At 41.6% G+C, this 21,461-nt stretch overlaps 1 protein-coding gene across 10 annotated transcripts in view; it reads left to right on the forward strand.

Moving 5' to 3' along the window:
- Nucleotides 1-1,884: 1,884 nt before the first annotated feature.
- PPFIBP1 (PPFIB scaffold protein 1) overlaps nucleotides 1,885-21,461 on the forward strand; it is a 176,669-nt gene continuing 157,092 nt past the window's right edge. For 7 of the 10 annotated variants that reach the window (XM_078075803.1, XM_078075807.1, XM_078075808.1 and 4 more), the window contains exon 1: nucleotides 1,886-2,109. The gene's annotated coding sequence lies outside the window, so the exon portion shown is untranslated. Of the gene's footprint in view, nucleotides 2,110-20,959; nucleotides 21,037-21,461 lie in introns of all 10 variants that reach the window. The other 3 variants (XM_078075805.1, XM_078075804.1, XM_078075806.1) reach the window with 2 other exon arrangements.

Raw genomic sequence — 21,461 nt, forward strand, 5'->3', positions numbered from 1 at the left:
GTGACTTACCAGTTATACAGCAATTAAGTGCTAGAACTGGGCAATGGACCCCAAGCTCTTTTTCTGTCCACTATAGCACACAGGGAGGACTAGGTCTTAGTTAGGGTTTGAGAGAAGGGCAAGACTTAACACACTGAAGAGCGGGGATTCCAGGTAGGCCAGAAGGTGAGAATCAAGCAGGGATCTGTGATAGACCAGTTTGACTATAGCAGAGGGTTTCCGGGAGTGAAGTAGATTAAGGTGGGAAAGATAAATAGAGACCAGGTTAGGGAGGGTTTTAAATGGCTAGCTAAGAATTGTAGGGAAAGGGGACCTAATTTAGAGGGGAAGATGTCGATGGCAAAAGCAAACTGTTTTAGAAAACTCATTTGGTGGTGATGCATAGAAAGACTTAGAGCTGGGGAGAAATGAAATGAGAAATAAGTTAGGATGTTGGCATAGCATAGGTCTGACACACAGCATAATGGTGATAATAGAAAGTAGATCTGTGAGAGCAGAGGCCTGGGTCTATGGATTTTTTTCAGCATTATAGTGTTTAAATGAGTGTCCATTGTGAGCAATCGCCACTGTAAAGAGAAAAAATGGTTGGGGAGGGCGGGGGTCAAATGGATCTTGGTTTCAACCCCAGTTCTGGATGTTCTGGAGTAATTTACTTACATTATCTGGCTGAGCCTTTGATTCCTTATGTTAAAGTGGGGCTAATAACACTTTACGGGATGGTTGTGAGGATCAAGTGAGACACAGTGTTTGACTCTGTGCATCTGTCTATAATTTTTGGCAGACTGGTGAAATGTAGGAGATGTTGTCATCAATCAAAAAACAAACAATACAAACCAACAGAAAGCCAATACTTAATTTATTGTACTTCCAGAAGATAATGGATAATATGCTATCTATAGCTCACATAAATAGAGCCACGGTTCACCATTCAGTTCTGTCTTATATCAGGTATTAGGCAAACTGAAAGAACCGTCTCCTGAGAATCATTCTGTTCTGTTAGCCAAGGGGATTATACAGCATGATATCCGTCAGGGGTAAATGTTAGTTAATTCTTAATTGATAGCTCAGCCACTGCAATTGGCTCCATTCAACAGTAATTATTCTCATGTGGCTTGTTGAACTCAATTGTGAGATTCTCCCCCTTGCCCCCCCGCTTTCAGGAGTGCAAGGAAAGCAACAGCTTTAAGGTACTTAAAAAGGTAAATAGTAATTTTTCTTACTTCGGAGATTCAATTTTATTTGCCCGGAAGCTCGTGGGGTGTGATTTTCACCGCTCAAAGCAAAAACAGCACATGGCTGATAACGCCACCAGTTAACAATTCAGAGCTGGGTCGCGGTTTCTAAGATTCTCTTCCCAACCTTTCCGGAGCTTTTGAAGTTCTAAATTCCCCATCTAAAGAAACACCCAGCAGCCCCAAGATAAAAGGGTAGAAGAGCGAGCTGGCGGTTTCCTTTATTTGCTTGACTTAAAGCTAGCCATTTTCTGCTCCACGCGCCGCCGGACTCGTACTTGCCCGTGACACAGAGGCAATTGTTTTTCCTTAAAAAGGGGGCCGGGGTGGGTTAGTTCCGTTTCCGATCTGGGATGTAGTAAATGCGCCAAGAGAAGTTCAAAACACGACCCGCAAGGTTCTTCCCCATACCATCACCTCCTTTTCTTAGAGATAGCAGGAAAGGCAGCATTTTTTTCTTTTTCCACCGCCACCACCACCCACTCCCAGCCCTGGTCTCGCTCGGCGAGGAATGTATAAAATTAGTTGACTCCTCTGAGTGACGGCCCCCGGGCCCAATCAGCGGGCGCCCGGGCGCGGCCGACCCCACCCCCTTGCGAACTCTCTTTGGCTAATTCCCGCAGGGAGGGAGGAGAGAAGGCGAGTGGGAGGTGGGAGGGGGAGGTACCTGGAACTGGGAGTGATGTCAGCTCCCAGCTCGGTGCCTGCCCGGATTCCTGACATGGTGTAGGGCCGAGAGGGTGGGGAAGGCGGGAGCCGGACGGGAAAGGGCTCGGGCTGAGAGCCTGCGGCGGGGCAGCCGTGCCGGGGCTTTGAACTCGGACGGAAGGTGAGCCAGAACTTTTGGAAGTAGTGCCGGCGGCTCTCCACCCCCCAGGTAAGGGCGTTTGGCTGCTCTCAGAGACCAGAGGGAAGTGGCACCGTTGTGTGGTTGCAGCTGGGTGTTGCAGCTGCTCCTCCTTTTCCCCGGCTCGATTTCCTTTCCAACTCACTCCTGTTTCCCAGGGGGAACGGGAACTTTTGGGGGGGGGTGTAGGGCTTAACTCCTGGGGCTCCCAACTAGCTTATATGTGAAAAGTACCTCCAGGATGTAAGGTATTGTCTGTGTCCTTAGACCCCCACACCCTGGTCTCCCAGTAATACTTGAGGACCCCAATTAGAGAACTGTGTGTGTGTGTGTGTGTGTGCGTGTGTGTGTTGGGGGGCGGTATTTAAAGATGTCGCAAGTTTCGACTCAAAATTTATGCCCTTTGAGAGAGAACGAAAGGTTTGTATTTTTAGTTTCCCTGTGGCCTGTTACATGTTGATTTAAATGAAAGAATATCATTGTTATTCTTAATATTCTTATATATTAACGTAAAAAACTCCTTTTATATGGTCCAGTCAGGATGTGAGAAATTCAGTTGGGGTGTATTAATTATGAGCTGTGGGAAAACGCGTCTCTTGGGGGCACACTTCTAAAACTCCATCTCCTTTTCACTCTGACATTTTAACAGAATCCCTTTCATTGCCAACTTTGTGATCTGGAGAGGTTAGGAAAGCTGCTGAGAATCCTCAGATCTGTTCCCTGTGGCTGCTTGAGGAAAGGATGAGGGCTGGTAGTTGGGTTGTCCAGGATTATTTTTGGAGAAGAGAGTTTTCACAGGGAAATGGGGTGGAAGGCGTGGCATACGAACTCTTAATTATAGGAACATGGCTTTTTCAACATGTGGGACCAAAACAATCCTTCCTTTCAACAAGAAGTGCAAAGAGCAATAGAATAAGAACTTGATTTAGTGTCCAAGTTCGGAAGTTAGGAAAAGCAATTGGCTGTTGGGAGGAAAAGATATTTTGAGAAGTGGAGGTGTAGAATTCTGGTTTTTGTTTATTTCCTGTTTGGAGATCTTGTGTGCCCAGGTCACTAATTGGTGGTGATTGACTTTCTTGGGAAAAGAATTAACTCCATAAACTGATTCAGAACCCTCACTTACAAGTGTTTGAGGCTCTTTCTTTTGGAGAAGGAAAAAAACAAAACAAAACACATGAGCTGAGACTTGGGAGTCAAGTTTCCCTTTTCATTCACCACTGTTCCTCAGCAGTGAAGATCCTTCTGTTGCCAGGTCAGGTGTGAACTTCATCGTGAGGCAAAATCTGCATCCCAGGTGCCTTGAGTGAAAGGGCATTTCCAGGAGGTGAGGAAAGAAAGAAAAGCCACATTACATCTTATAAACCCATGGAGGGAAAAAGGGAACACAGGACTTCATAGACGGGGTTCTCCATCTTTCTAGCTGATGACAATCAAATTTCAGAGCTAGAAAGAAGTGTTTTGTTTTGCTGTTGTTTATAAAACACCTGGGTCTGTATTATTCTTACTTCTTGAAAAAATTAATTAGTACAGAGTGGATAAGGAGCAGGCTTTTTGCAAAGGGAAGGTGTGTTTTACTGAAAAGGTCAGAACATTTTAATTTTGTGTTTTGGGGCTAAGAAATAATTGCTTACTGGCTCTGAAATAGTGGTGAATGGGTCTTTTCTATTTATGTTCTGTGGGAAGTATATAAAACATACTGTATTTTCCAGTGTACGTTTTCAGTGGGAAAGAGAAGGTAATGTGAAATTCCTGTGGGCTAAAGTGAGCTCACTGGAGCCTTGGTTGATAGAGTGTTCAAACTGCAGTTTGTAATAACCAGTCAAGTAAAGAGCATCTTTATGATGTCCTGATGTGCCAAATTCCAATTTATGCTTTCTTTCCGGGAAACTAGTCCTGGCTTAGGGACTTGAATATGCCAGTGTTTTAAATTTCATTCACAGTTTAAGTAATAACACTTATTTTATGTACTTAGTTTTAACCAATTTATTTCCCTTTCTCTGTGTTTATAAGGCAGATAGGGCATAATAAAACAAAGTACTTTTAAAGGACAAAATTTGAAAGATATTTGAGTTATTGAGAAGTGTAGGATCAGGTTTTAGTTAAATTCTCTTTAACCAACAACTATCCTACTTGCGATAGCTACTTTAAAAAAATAGGATAATCTGGCCTTTGTGGGCAGATAGATGTTGACTTGAAATGCAGGGCACAGTGTAGTTCCAGATCAATAGTGCCTAATTTCAAGGACATCATAGACATTTTTTGGAAACAAGTTCAGTGAGGGAGAGCTTAACTGCTTATGTAGTCTTTTTGTCACTCACTGTACCAGCATGAGATAAATCCGAACAAGGTCACTTTTTCCCTGTTACTGACTAGCTGACTCCTTGTTAAAAACGTGCCTTTCATATTCAGGAACTATTTGTATTTTTATAGTTAATTTCAATTATGTTGGTAATTTGTTACATTAAAATTAACTTTTTGAGTTTTTCATCTTCCATTTAAAAAGGTTCCTGGGGGCGCCTGGGTGGCTTAGTTGGTTGAGGGTCTGACTCTTGGTTTCGGTTTACATCATAGTCTTGGGGTCCTGGGATCGAGCCCTGCATTGGGCTGCCCACTCAGTGGGGAATCTGCTTGGTATTCTCTCTCTCCCTCTCCCCCCGACCTGTGCTCGCTTTCTCTCTCAGAAAAGGTTCCCAAATCCCAAATAGCATATTGTTCAAACTCTTAACTAAAAGAAGACCTCATTCGTCTGATTCTGTCTTTTCAAAGGTACTATTAGATGTTTCTGAGCTGATTTGAATTATCTTTTCAAAACAATGAGTGAAATAATGACTATTCATTCACATTTGGGTGTGTGTCTTGATTCTTTTTTAAAGAAATACTGCTTCAAAGTGGAGACCTAGCCAAGAGATATTGCATAATGATGGCCTTTTTATTCCCAGAGATTTCCCTAGAAAGCCATATTAGTTCTGAAATTAAGAAAAAGAAAAAGTCACAGTTGAGCAGCCAATTGTGAAATATTTCAGGGAGCTGAAAATTATTATTTTTTACCCATAGTTGAACAGATGGGTATAAGTATGAGATGCAAAGCTGTTAAGATCAGTGACACTGGGTGTTGTTTGGGGATAAATGGAACAAAGTATCTGTCTTCTGTTCCCTTCAACTAAAGGTTGATAATTTCACAGTTAAATCAGTCATCAAACTGTCCAAAAACTGCTCTGGGCTTGTGCAGTTGCTTCATCTGTGGTGTATTCCATTTTTTCCTCAAACTCCTCACCATGCATGTCAGAACCTTTTTCCAAGTCAAAAAGCCGACAGCTTTTGTCACATATATTATAGCCACAAAGACTGATGCTTTATTAATTGGAGGTAATGGCTTAAAAAAAACTAAATTGAACCAACCCACCCTACAAAAAATACAAAGACTCCTCTATTTCTTTTACGCTGTTTATTTTAAATCTAGTCATTATTGATCCCAGTTTGGCGTAAGTGGACAATGTTTCAAAAGGCCAAGTGGTGACTTTTGCTTCAATATTTTTTTCCATTTTGAAGGGTCTAAAATGCCAAACAACTGGATTTTAGATTAAAAAATGGGCTCTCCCAGGAGTTTCAAGTTTGCACCCTTGTTAAGCACTTTTGTGGGGGAGGGGAGGGTCTGAGTGAAATGTGTAGTGGTGGATACCCGTTAAAGAGCTTCTATTTCTGAAATGTGGCTTTGGACCCTGAGTGTGGTCCTGGTGGGTGTGGTGTCACAGTTTGTGACTGGACTTGGGTTTTGTGTCTCCCTAGAACTTGCTGTGACGCACATTTTGACTGGCCCCCATGCAAATCCTTGTTTTCGTTGGCAAGTGTAAATGAGTTCAGAATAGAAAGATCATTTGGTGGTTTCTGTCCAGGGGTGTACCTAACAATATCCATGACTGAAGGAATTGTACCAACTCGAATTGTAGTCGATATCAGTCATTCTGGCAAATGCTCATGGCTTGACTATGAATCCTGGAGGAAGAAGATCAAGTACTGTAATGCCTGGGGCTAGCTGTAGATTTTATGGACACCCCCTGAACTTCAGAGGAAGGCTAGGTATTTTCACGTCCCTTTTAATTTAGGGAAATCAAGCATTTGACGTAAAAACAGACGCAAGTTCAAGAGAGCAGGTGGGCTGATTCCTTGTGTGTGTGTGTGTGTGTGTGTGTGTGTGTGTGTGTGTTAACAAGGGCAAACTTAATTTTACCTGGTAGGAGAGAGTAAGGATGCTGTTTTCATTGGCAAGCCCATTCATAAATGAGTGGCCAAATTCTTTAGGCAAGCAAGGGAGTTCTTGGGAAGAAGTACAAGGCCCATTGGGAAGTGTATTCATTCTTTCATGCTATGCACGTAATACTCTACCATATCACTAAATATGCCTACGTTATCTTGTATCTCTGTATGTAGGATCTAGCTCACCGATCTAGTCCTTTTTTGCTGGCTCTTTGTCACCTTTCTCTCTACAGTCCTTGCACAAATGTCGTCATCTTGCCACCACAGAGTTTTATGAGGTTTTTGTGAGGACAGTTTATGGAGTTTATTCGGGAGAAAGTGAAAACAAGGCTAGAACTCGATGGCCTACTTTCTTAATATTCTAACTTGTTGGTGTGGCTACCGTGGTTGCATAAGTCATGTTTCTGCGACCATTATCTGTGTCTAAAGATGCTGCTGCTTATAACAGCACATAGTAGAGAGTTTTATTTTGTTTGAATCAGAATTTGGACACTCTCCACTACTGATGAATGACAGAAGAGTCCAATGAGCCTGTAGGGTCTCCTCTATATTAACTGGGAAGTGAAGTGAATGGGAGGAAGGGAAACAGTGGAGGAATCCGAGGGAACACTCCCGTTGAACCTGTGAGTTGGCCAGAATAATTTGTGTGAAGTCACCTGGCTCTCAGTGTTTTTCCTCTGGATCAGCTGCTATGGATGCGTTCACATTCTTCCAGCCCCCACCCCCATCAGTTTGTGACTTTGCACAACCAGAAAGCTTCTAAATAGGGAGTTAAGGTTCTTTGATTGCTTTTTTTTCCTCCCGAGTACCTTGATTCTCTAGGGTGACTTGTGCTCTACATCACCGTCTGGGGCAGACCCAGCTAGATGCCAACCAGAATCCATCCCACCCACATCTTCCCTACAGCTAACCCCATTTTGTTTCATTTACACCATGGCCAGTTTAAAACAAAAACAAAAAACTTAATTTTTCCAGAATTCCTTGCAGGGTGTCTAAGTGCTATAGTCTTGGCCAGTGAGATGGAAGTAGGTGGGTTGGGCTCCCTCCTCACTTTCAAAAGCTCTTATAAGGGGATGGCCTCTCTGAGCTCACCTTTTGCCCTTTGTACTTTTTTCTCCTTGGAACATGAAGGCTGTTTTCTTTCTTTTTTTTTTTTAAGATTTTATTCCTTTATTTGAGAGAGAGAGAAAGACAGAGCATGAGCAGCGGGGAAGAGGAGGAGGGAGAGGGAGAAGCAGACTCCCCACTGAGCAGGGAGCCCCACATGGGGCTCTATCCCAGGACCCTGGGATCATGACCTGAGCCGAAGGCAGACGCTTAACCGACTGAGCCACCCAGGCACCCCTGAAAGCTGTTTTCTAACTGGAGAAGCCATCTTGTGACCAAAGACAAGAAGCTTAAGGGTTTTTTTTTTTTAAAGATTTTATTTATTTATTTGTCAGAGAGAGACAGCGAGAGAGGGAACACAAGCAGGGGGAGTGGGAGAGGCAGAAGCAGGCTTCCCGCGGAGCAGGGAGCCCAATGTGGGGCTCGATCCCAGGACCCTGGGATCATGACCTGAGCCGAAGGCAGACGCTTAACGACTGAGCCACCCAGGCGCCCCCCCCCCCTTTTTTTTTTTTAAAAGCTTAAGGGTTAAGCAAGCTGAGAAGCTGATGGCATTTTGGAACTCCTATACCAGACCTTGTCTGCCCATTTCTTGACTTTCTGGGAGAGAAAGAAAAATCTCTATTTGGTTAGACCACAGAAGTTGGGTCTGTTACTTGTAGCCAGATGTAATCCTAACTGAGTCTAAATTTTAAAAAGTCATAGTTCATCTTTTCTGTAAGAATTGAAAGGCAGTATTCTGTACAACAAAAGAGGGGCCGGTCTGGAGCCACACAGACCCTCGGCTTGAATCCTGGCTTCGTTATGTATTATAGTCTAGTGTTGGCACATAATTTAACTTCTCTGCATCTCGGTTTTCCCATCTTTAAAATGGTGGTGATGATATTTGTTTCATAGAATTTTTAGAAATAATTTCAAAATAATTAGAAATTATTAATAGAAATAATAACGGCACATTAGGCACAGAGATTTTCAACAAATGGTGGCAACTACTCCTGAGGGAGAGTGTAGTGGGGAGCCTGTAGAGGAAGAGGCAAGTAGTTCAACTTCTGGTAGGTTCTCAGTAAACACAGATTGAAGGACTGAATGGTAGATTAGCTTTACAGCTGCAACCACTCGCCGGCGTGTACTCGCCATTCGGCCAGTGCCCCTCTCTTATCCTCAGCCTCACCCACAAACACCAGAATACTTGGAGCTCTTCTGTCTTTCAACTTTGGTTGAAAAAGCAAAGGATGTCCTTATGAAAAATTTATTAGCTATAGCCTGGGGATGAAGAGTGTGGACTCTAGAGTCAGAGAAATGTAGAATAGAATCCCTTGTCCTTATTGGCTATGTGCTTTTGTCTTCTGTGAAATGGGAATACTCGGGTGGTTATGAGGACTCAGTATGATAATGTGTGTGTTTAAGGAATTCTTGGCCTTGGTATGAGGTCCTCTTGAAGATGTAAGAACAAAACATGGCCTTTACCCTTGAGAATATTCACATATGGGGGATGGGGGCAGAAAGGAGATGGCTCTCCTTACACAAAACCATAATAAAAAACAGATTTAGACTTCTGTTTAGCTGTTAAAATGGTTGCAAAAAAACCCATGTTGATTTATACATATGTCTGTTATATATTAAGAAAAACTGCCAAGCAGTTATGTATAGTTTATACTTGTTAATGCATGAAAAATGATTAAATGGGGTGATTTATGGGAGGTAGATTAACATGGCAGGGAAGATGAAAGGGGCTTTAATTTTTTTAAAAAGCGTATTGATGTTTATTTTACAACATTCATGCATTAGTCCTGAAATATAAAAAGTATTAAAGTTCAAAAAATCGATTTGTTGGGTCTTTGGGAGGTAGGTGTGGGAAGATCGGATGAGCTAGATGAGTCACTCGAACAAAGGGTTGGGTTTGGTGGGATCCCTAGAGGAGGTGGGATTTGAATGGGTCTGGAAGGAGTAGGAGATTTTGAGGAGGCAGCGGGGGGAGATGAGCATGCTGGACTTTTGTATGAAATGTAGAATGTAGTGAGATTAATTTTAGAGAAAGATAAGATACAGAGATCAATGTTAAGAGAAGTAAGATGTAATGGAGCCAGCCCTTAGATGGTTTTTAAGAGAGTGACAAGATTATGCTTTAACATGAGATTTTTTTTTTTTTAAAGGTGGGGAGAATTATGAGAATTATGTTATAAAGATGACTTTGGAAATAGTATGTTGGATGTTATCGGAATATAAGTGGTGAGGGGTGGGGAGAGGGGCAAAACATCTTTAATCAAGAAAGGCATCAGGGTACATGGATGGCTCAGTCAGTTAAGCGTCCGACTCTTGATTTTGGCTCAGGTCATGATCTCAGGACCCTGAAATCGAGCCCCATGTTGGGCTGTGTGCTCCGTGCAGAGTCTGCTTGGGGTTCTATCCCTCTCCTTCTGACCCTCCCCCCAACTCGAATTGTGCGTGCATGCACAAGTCAAATAAAATAAATAAATAAAATCTTAAGAAAAATGGCACACAAGTGAAAGTTGAATTTTAATGGGAAATAGGAAGGATTAAGAATTGAACACCCGGAGTCTGAGATTCTATCATGACCCACAATAGCTTACCTTTGTCTTCATTTCATTATATAAATGGGTAAAATAATAGTATCTGTCTTATTAGGTTTTTAGAATAAAGTAATAGCTATGCTTACACAGCACTTGGCACGTTCCAAGCACTATTCTAAGCACCTTACATATTTTAACTTAGATTTAATCCCTACATCAGCCCTAAGAAAAGGTATTGTTATTATTCCTATACCACAGAGGAGGAATCTGAGGCACAGAGAGGCTAGATGAATTTCCCTAGATTGTGCATGTTGGACTCAGTATTTTTTTAAATTTAAATTCAATTATTTTTTTTAAATTTAAATTCAATTAATTAACATATAATGTATTAGTTTCAGAGCTAGAGGTCAGTGATTCATCAGTCTTATATAATACCCAGTGCTCATTACATCATGTGACCTCCTTAATATCCATCACCCAGTTACCCCATCCCTCTACCACCTCCCCTCCAGCAACCCTCAGTTTGTTTCCTATGATTAAGAGTCTCATGGTTTGTCTCCCTGATTTTGTCTTGTTTTATTTTTTCCTCTCTTTCCCTATGCTCCTCTGTTTTGTTTCTTAAATTCCAGATATGAGTGAGATCATATGATAATTGTCTTTCTCTGATTGACTTATTTCGCTTAGCATAATACCCTCTAGTTCTATCCACATTGTTGTAAATGACAAGGTTTCATTCTTTTTGATGGCTGAGTAGTATTCCATTGTGTGTGTGTGTGTGTGTGTGTGTGTGTGTGTGTGTGTATACACACACATATATATATATACCACATCTTCTTTATCCATTCATCTGTGGATGGACATCTGGGCTCTTTCCATAGTTTGGCTATTGTGGACATTGCTGCTATAAACACTGGGGTCTAGTTGCCCCTTTGGATCACTGCATTTGTATGTTTGGGGTAAATACCCAGTAATGGAATTGCTGGGTCATAGGGTGGCTCTGTTTTCAACTTTTTGAGGAACCTCCATACTGTTTTCCAGAGGGGCTGCACCAGCTTGCATTCCCACCAACAGTGTAAGAGGTTTCCCTTTTTTCCCTTTCTCTTTATCCTCGCCAACATCTGTCATTTCCTGATTTGTTAATTTTAGCCATTCTGACTGGTGTGAGGTGGTATCTCATTGTGGTTTTGATTTGTATTTCCCTGATGCCGAGTGCTGATGAGCATTTTTTCATGTGCCTGTTGGCCATTTGGATGTGTTCTTTAGAGAAATGTCTGTTCATGTCTTCTGCCTATTTCTTGCCTGGATTTTTTTGTCCTTTGGGTGTTGAGTTTGATAAGTTCTTTATAGATTTTGGATACTAGTCCTTTATCTGATAAGACATTTGCAAATATCTTCTCCCATTCTGTCAGTTGTCTTGGCTTTGTCTACTGTTTCCTTTGCTATGCAAACATTTTTTACCTTGATGAAGTCCCAGTAGTTCGTTTTTGCCTTCAGAGACATGTCTAGCAAGAAGTAGCTGTGGCCGAGGTCACAGAGGTTGCTGCCTGTGTTCTCCTCTAGGATTTTGATGGACTCCTGTCTCACATTTAGGTCTTTCGTCCATTTTGAGTCTATTTTTGTGTGTGGTGTAAGGAAATGGTCCAGTTTCATTCTTCTGCATGTGGCTGACCAATTTTCCTAGTACCGTTTATTGAAGAGACTGTCTTTTTTTCTATTGGATATTTCCTGTTTTGTCAGAGATTAGTTGACCATAGAGTTGAGGGTCCATTTCTGAGTTCTCTGTTCTGTCCATTGATCTATGTGTCTGTTTTTGTGCCAGTACTATATTGCCTTCATGATTACAGCTTTGTAACAGAGCTTAAAGTCCAGAATTGTGATGCCACCAGCTTTGCTTTTCTTTTTCAACATTCCTCTGGCTATTTGGGGTCTTTTCTGGTTCCATACAAATTTTAGGATTATTTGTTCCAGCTCTGTGAAAAAAGTTGATGGTATTTTGATAGGGATTGCATTGAATGTATAGATTGCTCTAGGTAGCGTAGACATTTTAACAATATTTGTTCTTCCAGTCCATGAGCATGGAATGTTTTTCCATTTCTTTGTGTCTTCCTCAATTTCTTTCATAAATGTTCTATAGTTTTCAGAGGACAGACCCTTTTACCTCTTTCGTTAGGTTTATTTCTAGGTATCTTATGGTTTTTGGTGCAATTGTAAATGGGATTGACTACTTAATTTCTCTTTCTTTTGTTTCGTTGCTGTATAGAAATGCAACTGACTTTTGTGCATTGATTTTTTTTATATCCTGTGACTTTGCTGAATTCCTATATCAGTTCTAGCAATTTTTGGGTGGAGTCTTTTAGGTTTTCTACATAGGGTATCATGTCATCTGCAAAGAGTGAGAGTTTGACTTCTTCCTTGCCAATTTGGATGCCTTTTATTTCTTTTTGTTTGATTGCTGAGGCTAGGACTTCTAGTACTATGTTGAATAGCAGTGGTGATAGTGGACATCCCTGCCGTGTTCCTGACCTTAGAAGAAAAGCTCTCAGTTTTTTTCTCATTGAGGATGATATTCACTGTGGGTTTTTTGTATATGGCTTTTATGATATTGAGGTATGTACCCTCTATCCCTACACTGCAGAGTTTTTATCCAGAAAGGATGTTGTATTTTGTCAAATGCTCTTTCTGCATCTATGGAGAGGATCATATGGTTCTTGTCCTTTCTTTTATTAATGCGATGTATCACACTAATTGATTTGTGGATGTTGAACCACCCTTGCAGCCCAGGGATAAATCCCACTTGGTCGTGGTGAATAATCCCTTTAATGTACTGTTGGATCCTATTACCTAGTATCTTGGTGAGCATTTTTGCATCCATGTTCATCAGGGATATTGGTCTGTAATTGTCCTTTTTGGTGGGGTCTTTGTCTGGTTTTGGAATCAAAGTAATGCTAGCCTCATAAAAACAGTTTGGAAGTTTTCCTTCCATTTCTATTTTTTGAAACAGTTTCAGAAGAATAGGTATTAATTCTTCTTAAAACATCTGGTAGAATTCTGCTGGGAAGCCATCAAGGCCTGAACTCTTGTTTGTTGTGAGATTTTTGCTTACTGCTTCAATTTCCTTGCTGGTTATGGGTCTGTTCAGGTTTTCTATTTCTTCCTATTTCAGTTTTGATAGTTTATACGTCTCTAGGAATGCATCCATTTCTTCCAGATTTCCTGATTTGTTGGCATATAGTTGCTCATAATATGTACTTGTATTTCTTTGGTGTTGATTGTGATCTCTCTTTTTTCATTCATGATTTTATTCTGGTCCTTACTCTTTTCTTTTTTGATAAGTCTGGCCAGGGGGTTATCGATCTTATTCTTTCAAAGAACCGGCTCCTAGTTTCGTTGACTTGTTCTACTGCTCTTTTGGTTTCTGTTTCATTTATTTCTGCTCTAATCTTTATTATTTCTCTTCTCCTGCTGGATTTAGGGTTTATTTACTGTTCTTTCTCCAGCTCCTTTAGGTGTAAGGTTAGGTTGTATATTTGAGACCTTTCTTGTTTCTTGAGAAAGACTTGTATTGCTATATACTTCTCTCTTAGGACTGCCTTTGCTGCATCCCAAAGGTTTTGAACAGTTGTGTTTTCATTTTCATTTATTTCCATGAATTTTAAAAATTCTTCTTTAATTTCCTGGTTGACCCATTCATTCTTTAGTAGGATGCTCTTTAGCCTCCAAGTATTTAAGTTCTTTCCAAATTTCCTCTTGTGATTGAGTTCCAGTTTCAAAGCATTTGGATCCAAAAATATGCAAGGAATGATCCCAATCTTTTGGTACTGGTTGAAACCTGATTTGTGATTCAGTTTGTGATCTATTCTGGAGAACGTTCCACGTGCACTGAAGAAGAATGTGCATTCTGTTGCTTTAGGATGGAATGCTCTCAATATATCTATGAAGTCCGTCTAGTTCAGTGTGTCATTCATAGCCCTTGTTTCCTTGTTGATCTTCTGCTTAGATGATCTGTCCATTGCAATGAGTGGGGTGTTAAAGTCCCCCACTATTATTGTATTATCCCTTCCTCATCCCTTATTACAGTCTTTGATATAAAATCTAATTTCTCTGATATAAGGATTGCTATCCCAGCTTTCTTTTGATGTCCATTAGCATGATAAATTGTTTTCCACCCCCTCACTTTCAATCTGGAGGTGACTTTGGGTCTAAAATGAGTCTGTAGCAGACAGCCTGTCAATGGGTCTTTCTTTTTTATCCAGTCTGATTCCCTGTGTGTTTTGATTGGAGCATTTAGTGCATTTACATTCAGAGTAACTATTGAAAGATATGAATTTAGTGCCATTGTATTATGTGTAAAGTCACTGTTTCTGTATAATGTCTCTGTTCCTTTCTGGTCTATGTTACTTTTGGGCTCTCTCTTCAATTAAAGGATCCCTTTTATTATTTCTTGCAGGGCTGGTTTGGTGATCACAAATTCTTTCAGTTTTTGTTTGTCCTGGAAGCTTTTTATCACTCCTTCTATTTTGAATGATATCCTAGCTGGATAAAGTGTTCTTGGCTGCATATTTTTCTCATTTAGCACCCTGAATATATCATGCCAAGTCCTTTCTGGCCTGCCAGGTCTCTGTGGATAGGTCTGCTATCCTTAGACTGCTATGCCAGTCTAATGTTTCTACCCTTGTAGGTTATAGACCTCTTGTCCTGAGCTGCTTTCAAGATTTTCTCTTTGTCTCTGAGATTTGCAAGTTTCACTATTATATGTCAGGGTGTTGACCTATTTTTATTGATTTTTGAGGGGGGTTCTGTGTGCCTCCTGGACTTCAGTGCCTGTTTCCTTCCCCAGATTAGGGAAGTTCTCAGCTATAATTTGCTCCGGTATACCTTCTGCCCCCCCTTTCCTCTTCTTCTGGGATCCCAATTATTCTAATATTGTTTCACTTTATGGTATCAGTTATCTCTTGAATTCTCCCTTCATGATCCAGTAGTTGTTTATCTCTCTTTTTCTCAGGTTCTTTATTCTCCGTCATTTTGTCTTCTATATCTAGTTCTCTCTTCTGCCTCATTTATCCTAGCAGTTAGAGCCTCCATTTTTTATTGCATCTCATTAATAGCCTTTTAAATTTTGACTTGATTAGATTTTAGTTCTTTTATTTCTCCAGAAAGGGATTCTTTAGTGTCTTCTATGCTTGTTTCAAGCCCAGCTAGTATGTTTATGATCCTTACTCTGAACTGTAGTTCCAACATCTTACTTATATCCATACAGATTAGGTCCCTGGCAGTCCGTACTGCCTCTTTTTTTTTTTTTTTAAAGATTTTATTTATTTGTCAGAGAGAGAGAGAGCAAGCACAAGTAGGGGGAGTGGCAGGGAGAGGGAGAAGCAGGCTTGCTGCTGAGCAGGGAGCCGGATGCGGGACTCGATCCCAGGACCCTGGGATCATGACCTGAGCCGAAGGCAGACGCTTAATGACTGAGCCACCCAGGCGTCCCAGTCCATACTGCCTCTTGTTCTCTCTCTCTCTTTTTTTTTTTTTGGATGTTTTTCTGTCTTGTCATTCTTGCAGAAAGTGGTCGCTTTTCTATTTGTAGAGTTGCAACTTTTTTTAGCTCTCCTGTTGAGTTTACAGGTGTTCAGAATAATTTGATAGCTATCTAGCTGAATTTCTGGGACCAGATGAAACTAAGGTCTCCTATTCCTCTGCCATCTTGGACTGTCCTCTGTTGGAGTCAGTATTTAAATGCAGGTAGGTACAGTCTCTAGGGTCAGTATCTTCAACCACTTCCTAATACTGCCTCTGGCTTACTTCTGTATTTGGCATGTTAAAAGCTATTAAGATCTATCTGTTAGTTGATTTTATCCACATGAAGATGTTAAGAATTTGAAATTTAGGGGCACATGGGTGGCTCAGGTAGTGATCCTGGGGTCTTGGGATCAAGTCCCACATTGGGCTCCCTGCTCAGCCGGGGAGTCTAGTCCCTCTCCTTCTGCTGCTCCCTTTGCTTGTGCTTTCTCTCATTCTCTCTCCCACTCTCTGTCAAATAAATAAATAAAATCTTTAAAAAAACATTTGAAATTTAGAGTTTAGGCAAAATCCTAGATTGATGGATGATTTCCATGGAGCTTTTATATAACGAGTAAGATAGATGAACTCAGTAAAGAAGATGTCGAATAAAAAGAGAAGCAAGTATAGAGCCTTCAGAGAACTCTTTTTTTTTTTTTTACACATTATATATATTTATTAACATATTTACAATCAAATATTTTTAAAAGACTAGAAAATATGGGGCAAGGAAACATGACAGAACATGGCATGCTGAAGTTGATTTGAATCTAATGTTGATCAGTTATTTGTAGGCCATGAAAGTTTTTAATATCAAGAAAAGATGTCCTCTGTTATGGGTAAGTAATGAGTACAGCTTAATCTTTCATTTGATTTACTTTTGGAAATCTTAGAGAAATGCCCATAATCTGTAGAAACACAACAAACCATAAGATACTTTAGAAACTAAAAAAGCAAAATTGAAAATTTAGTTATTTGCTGTTTGTTATGCTGTGTACAATATATCAAATATTCCCAATTTTATTAGTTTTATTAAATTTTTTATTGAAAGATAGTTGACATAAAACATTATATTATTTTCAGGGGCATGCCGTAGCAATCCTGTCCATTCTGCAGTGCTCACCACAATAGGTGTAGTTACCATCTGTCAGCAAACAGTGTTATTACAATATTGTTGACCACATTCCCTTTGCTGTGATTCTGATCTCTGTGACTTATTTTACCCCTGGAGGTTTGTATCTCTTAATCCCCTCCACCTCTTTTGAAGAAGATGCAGAATAAAAAGAGAAACAAATACACAACCTTCAGGGAACTCTTGACATTTAGACATGATGAGGCTAAAGAAATTTATTAAAGGAGGAAGAGCAGGAGCGACCCGAGAAGGGGAAGATGGTGGTAGCAAAGGGAAGAGGCAGACCAACACACATGGACTGTGCTTGCCATCCAGCGCAACAGACCCGTTAGAAGGATGGGTCTGAGAAACTGCCCCTGGTCCAGCCGCCAGGTCATTCATGAACTTGGAGAGTGCAGTTTATGCAATTCAGAGTGCAAAAAACTGAGGATTGCAAGGGAGGGGATGCACTACAGGTGGCCCTGTAGCCCAGCCTTTCAAGGACTCAACCCAGGAGAAGCGTGCTGCGATAGATAGGTGTGAAGCAGGCACAGTTGGGGGTGGGGGGTCATGTGAAAGCAGCATGAACAATCAGGTGGAGAGTGGCCCATTAGCCCGGAACTCCGTAAGAGCCCTTCTTCAGATGGGCTAGAAGAAAGGATGGGGAAATAGAAACAGATGTGATCGGAAGGGTTAAGAGTTGAGTAAGTTCACCGCAGGCAGTCTGCATTTTTTCAGTCGAACAGGAGGCAGTGAAAGGAAATTCATAGACAAGCCACTCAGGCTCCTGAGAGGCTGGCTGTCAGGATTATTGGTGCAGAGGAAAAATTTGAAAGAATGACAGAAGTCTCTCATCTAAACAATACAAACTGACACATTTGCCGGGATGTGTCTCTAGGCAGGAAATTAATTTATCGAAGTGGAAAGTGGTACAAAACAGAAGAGGAGAATGAAATGAGACAAAGGAAAACTTGACTGTATTTGATGGAGGCCTTTTTAGACAGCCAGACTTAGTGGTTCAGAGAACCACTTCCCAGGGGAAACCCGAGCACTCTGAGTGGTGAGAAACAGCTTGAGTTTGGTTAAAACTGCACCGCCAAAGCTCGGGGGAAGCACTCTATAAAAAAGGGAGATGTCCAGCAGGGAGGTCTCTGCCTTAGATGCTACTCCGGGTAAGGTCTTGTGCAGTCTTCAGTTTAACTGATTGTCTCTAGAGCCATCTTTAGTTGGAATGACATCAGCTTGCACTATTTCAGATGTGTTGTTGTAATGACTTGAGGGGCCTGGGGGGAAACGACTAAAGTGATTCAGTAATTAAGAGCATGGAACTAAAAAATCAGCACCCCCATCAGTCCATCAGTGGGCCTTTTGGGGGTTGCTTTGAAAGACATCAGGAGGAACTTATCAGGTGTGTGTAGTATTTTATTTTTTTTTAAGATTTTATTTACTTATTTGAGAGAGAGAGTGCATGAGCAATGGTGGGCGGGGGTGGGGGACTAGAGGGGCAGAGGGAGAGGTAAGAGAGAATCCCAACCAGGCCCCACACCCAGTGTGGAGCCTGTCACAGGGCTCGGTCTCACTACGCTGAGCCCATGACCTGAGCTGAAACCAAGAATTGGACGCTCAACCGACTGTGCCACCCAGCTGCCCCATGTGTAGCATTTTAGATAGTCATGATATTCTTGACTTCAGTGATTCTCAGTGGGCTGGCCACATAATTTGTAGAACCCTGTGTAAAATGAAAATGTGTGGCCCCTTGTTCAAAAAGCAGGAAAAAAGCAATGTTAAAGGTACTAACATAAAAAGTTTTTCCTTCTACACTCTCTCCCTTGACTTGTCCTCATGTTTGCTATTTAATATCGTTCTCAGTGAAGAGAAATTAAAAATTTAAGTAATTAGCATGATTTGTACTGTTTATATGCTGTGCAAGGCCAGTGTTAAATGCGAACATTAGCATTTGACACATCTGCAGAATTACCGAAATCACACACTTCGTATTTTGTAATTTGTATGTGCATATGTGTATTGTTCTTACCAGAACGTGAAAACACTGCCCAAAACTAACTACTTTTATTCACTTCTTGATACCTGCATTCTATTAGTCTTTGTCTTACAGAAGGAAGGGGCTGGCTTTAAGGAAGGACTGAAAAGAAAAAGAACCATGGGTTGCCCTATCTTTCCTTTTCTTTCTGTGCCATTATTTTCACTGTACATGGTCAGCTAATACAGGGAAGTAATAGGAGTAAGAGGATATGATAGGGTTCCTTCGTTGTTTGTGTTTCTTAGAAAGACATTGCTTTGTTTCTACATATGCAAAGTGAGTTGTGGTTTCTTTGAATGGAAAGCATGGCTTCTGGGAGCTGTCAGCACGCACCCACCTACTCACTTAGTTGTCTTTGTAACACACTTACCTTGAACTAATCTTGCTGGACTCCCATGCATCATGAATCCACAGAAATTCTGTGCTCTTGGGTCATGGCAAACACTGTAAGAATGGTGGCCACACATACTAAACAGGATCTCCTCTGCTCACACGCATGCTCCATTTCCCCATTAGACCTCACTTAACAAACCACAAGTTCAAAGTTAAATTAAGAATCTCAGAATGATGACAGCAGAGCATTAAACCAAGCATGGAGCATTTCTGAACATGGGGTCCTGTGTGACGACACAGGTCACAAGTCCATGAAGATTGCCCTGTTCTCAGAGGTCAAAGAGCACACTTTTAAGCCTGTTTCCCTCTGATCCTAAAGACTCACCTTCATTATCAAAGTTTGCAATGGGTCAGGTTTGTGTCTGGTATCCCAGGGACCCTCTCCTGGCCATCAGCACTGTTATTTTTGCCTTTCATACATTTTTTGAATCACTCTCTATTACCTCTGCCGTTGCCTTGGTTCACATCCCTGTCAGCTCTTATGTAGATCCTGTGGTGTCTACGTGGGGTGTCTCTCCCGATCAAATGAGGGCCCCCAAATGTGGGGTGATGATTGGGTCAAAGCCAGTGGTGCAAGAATTCACCTGAGGCAGAACAAAGGAGATAGAAGTTTACTGCATACACCACGGGGGGTTGGGGCAGCCGGGAGAGTAGAGGAGAGAGACTGTCAGCGACGAGGCAGTGGGTGGAGGCTGTTTTTGAAGTGGGGAGATGAGGAGGTATGGTGCTGTATGGAATTCTCCCATTTTTGGTAACTGTGCCTAATTGTAAATAGCCCATTGGTTGGTTAGGGCCGATGGATATATATATTTTTAAAGATTTATTTATTAGATTGAAAGAGTGAGTGGGGCAGGGTGGGGGGGGGGTAGTGGGGGCGGGAGCAGAGGGAAAGAATCCGCAAGCAGACTTCTCACTGAGTGCAGAGCCTGACGTGGGGCCGCATCTCATGACCCGTGAGTCAGATACTTAACCAACTGAGTCACCCAGGTGCCCCAGGCCAATGGATATTTTGAGGTGGGTCACCTGAGGGCCTGTTTGTATTCAACCCGGGGGTCGCTGTGGGCCCTTTCTACATTCCATTGCTCAAGCCTCCTGCCTAAAAGCAGTCCCTACACACCCTGCAGTTAGTTTCTTCCCTGTATTCTACGACACATTGCCAGACAAATCTTCCAAATAATATTGGGTATGAGGCTACCCTGCCTGCCCCAGAAAGCTTTACTTGGCCTCCTGTGGGCTATGGCTAATGGCGGGGTTTTTATACTGATGGTCCTGGGGTGGAGACTGCAGGGAGATAGGTTTGGTTTGACCTACACAGTATTTAAAGAAATTTAAGCCAATACTTAAAGTTTGGGAGATTTCACCTACTTGAAATCCAGATTTTAAAAACATGAAATCTGGCTACTCTGGGCTCGTGTTTCCTTGTGTTGGGCTGATGCCCGTAGAGAACAGGAGGACCTGTGGACTTGGGAAAGAAGACATTTGGATTTACTTTTAGGGCAGATTGACTCATTGTTCTGGCACAATCATCACTTTCACTTATGTAAATTTAAAGCAAGCATCTGCCTATTGTCCTCAGGGAATGCTGATCTTTTAGTCTGAGAAATTAAGTTCTCCACCTTCATAATGGAATGTATGCTTTGTAGCAGCCCTTGCTTACTTTTGTTAGAAATAGTTCTTAGGTCTCACCTGGTCAGCGTCAGCACAGGTCACCTGGAGGTCACCTTGTGACCTCAACTGGTCTTGACCTTTTTTTCCACGCTTGTCTTCCCCTGTCCTGCTGGGCTGAGACCCAGGCTCTGCCCCTCTGGAGTGCTTTAAGTCCACCCCACCTTTTCTCCTACTCCTATTGGCTCTTCTCTTTGTTTGAACCATTCCTTCTCTTTCCTCCAGGCCCACTTGAAGCAGTTCAGGAAACCTTTGCTGAGAGCCTCTGTCAGAGCTCAGCGCGCAAACTGTGCTGGAGGCAGGTAATGAAATTTTTGGATTTTGAGATGCTCAAGTACCAAGTGGGTGGTGAGTTCAGGGTGTTTTCGAAGATTCATTCCAGCCTGATGATTTTGAGATGTTCTAATCTGTGCGGTGCTGGTGCCTATATATGGCTGGGCATTTGGTATCTAGCTGTTTTTTGAAATCGTATTTCGTGAAAGGAGCTTGATTCGCACCGTCTCAGGGCATCATAAGGGCAACACTAGCATCAGTCTCCATTTTACAGATGAGGAAGCCATTTTCTTCAAAACTGGCACTCCAAATAGCTTTCCACACCTATGTCTTCTTTTTTTTTCTCCAATTAACAATTGATAATTTTTTTTAATTTTTTAAATTTTATTATGTTATGTTAGTCACCATACAATTCATCATTAGTTTTTGATGTAGTGTTCCATGATTCATTGTT

Source organism: Halichoerus grypus, chromosome 6, assembly GCF_964656455.1.
Source record: "Halichoerus grypus chromosome 6, mHalGry1.hap1.1, whole genome shotgun sequence".
NCBI lineage: Eukaryota > Metazoa > Chordata > Mammalia > Carnivora > Phocidae > Halichoerus > Halichoerus grypus.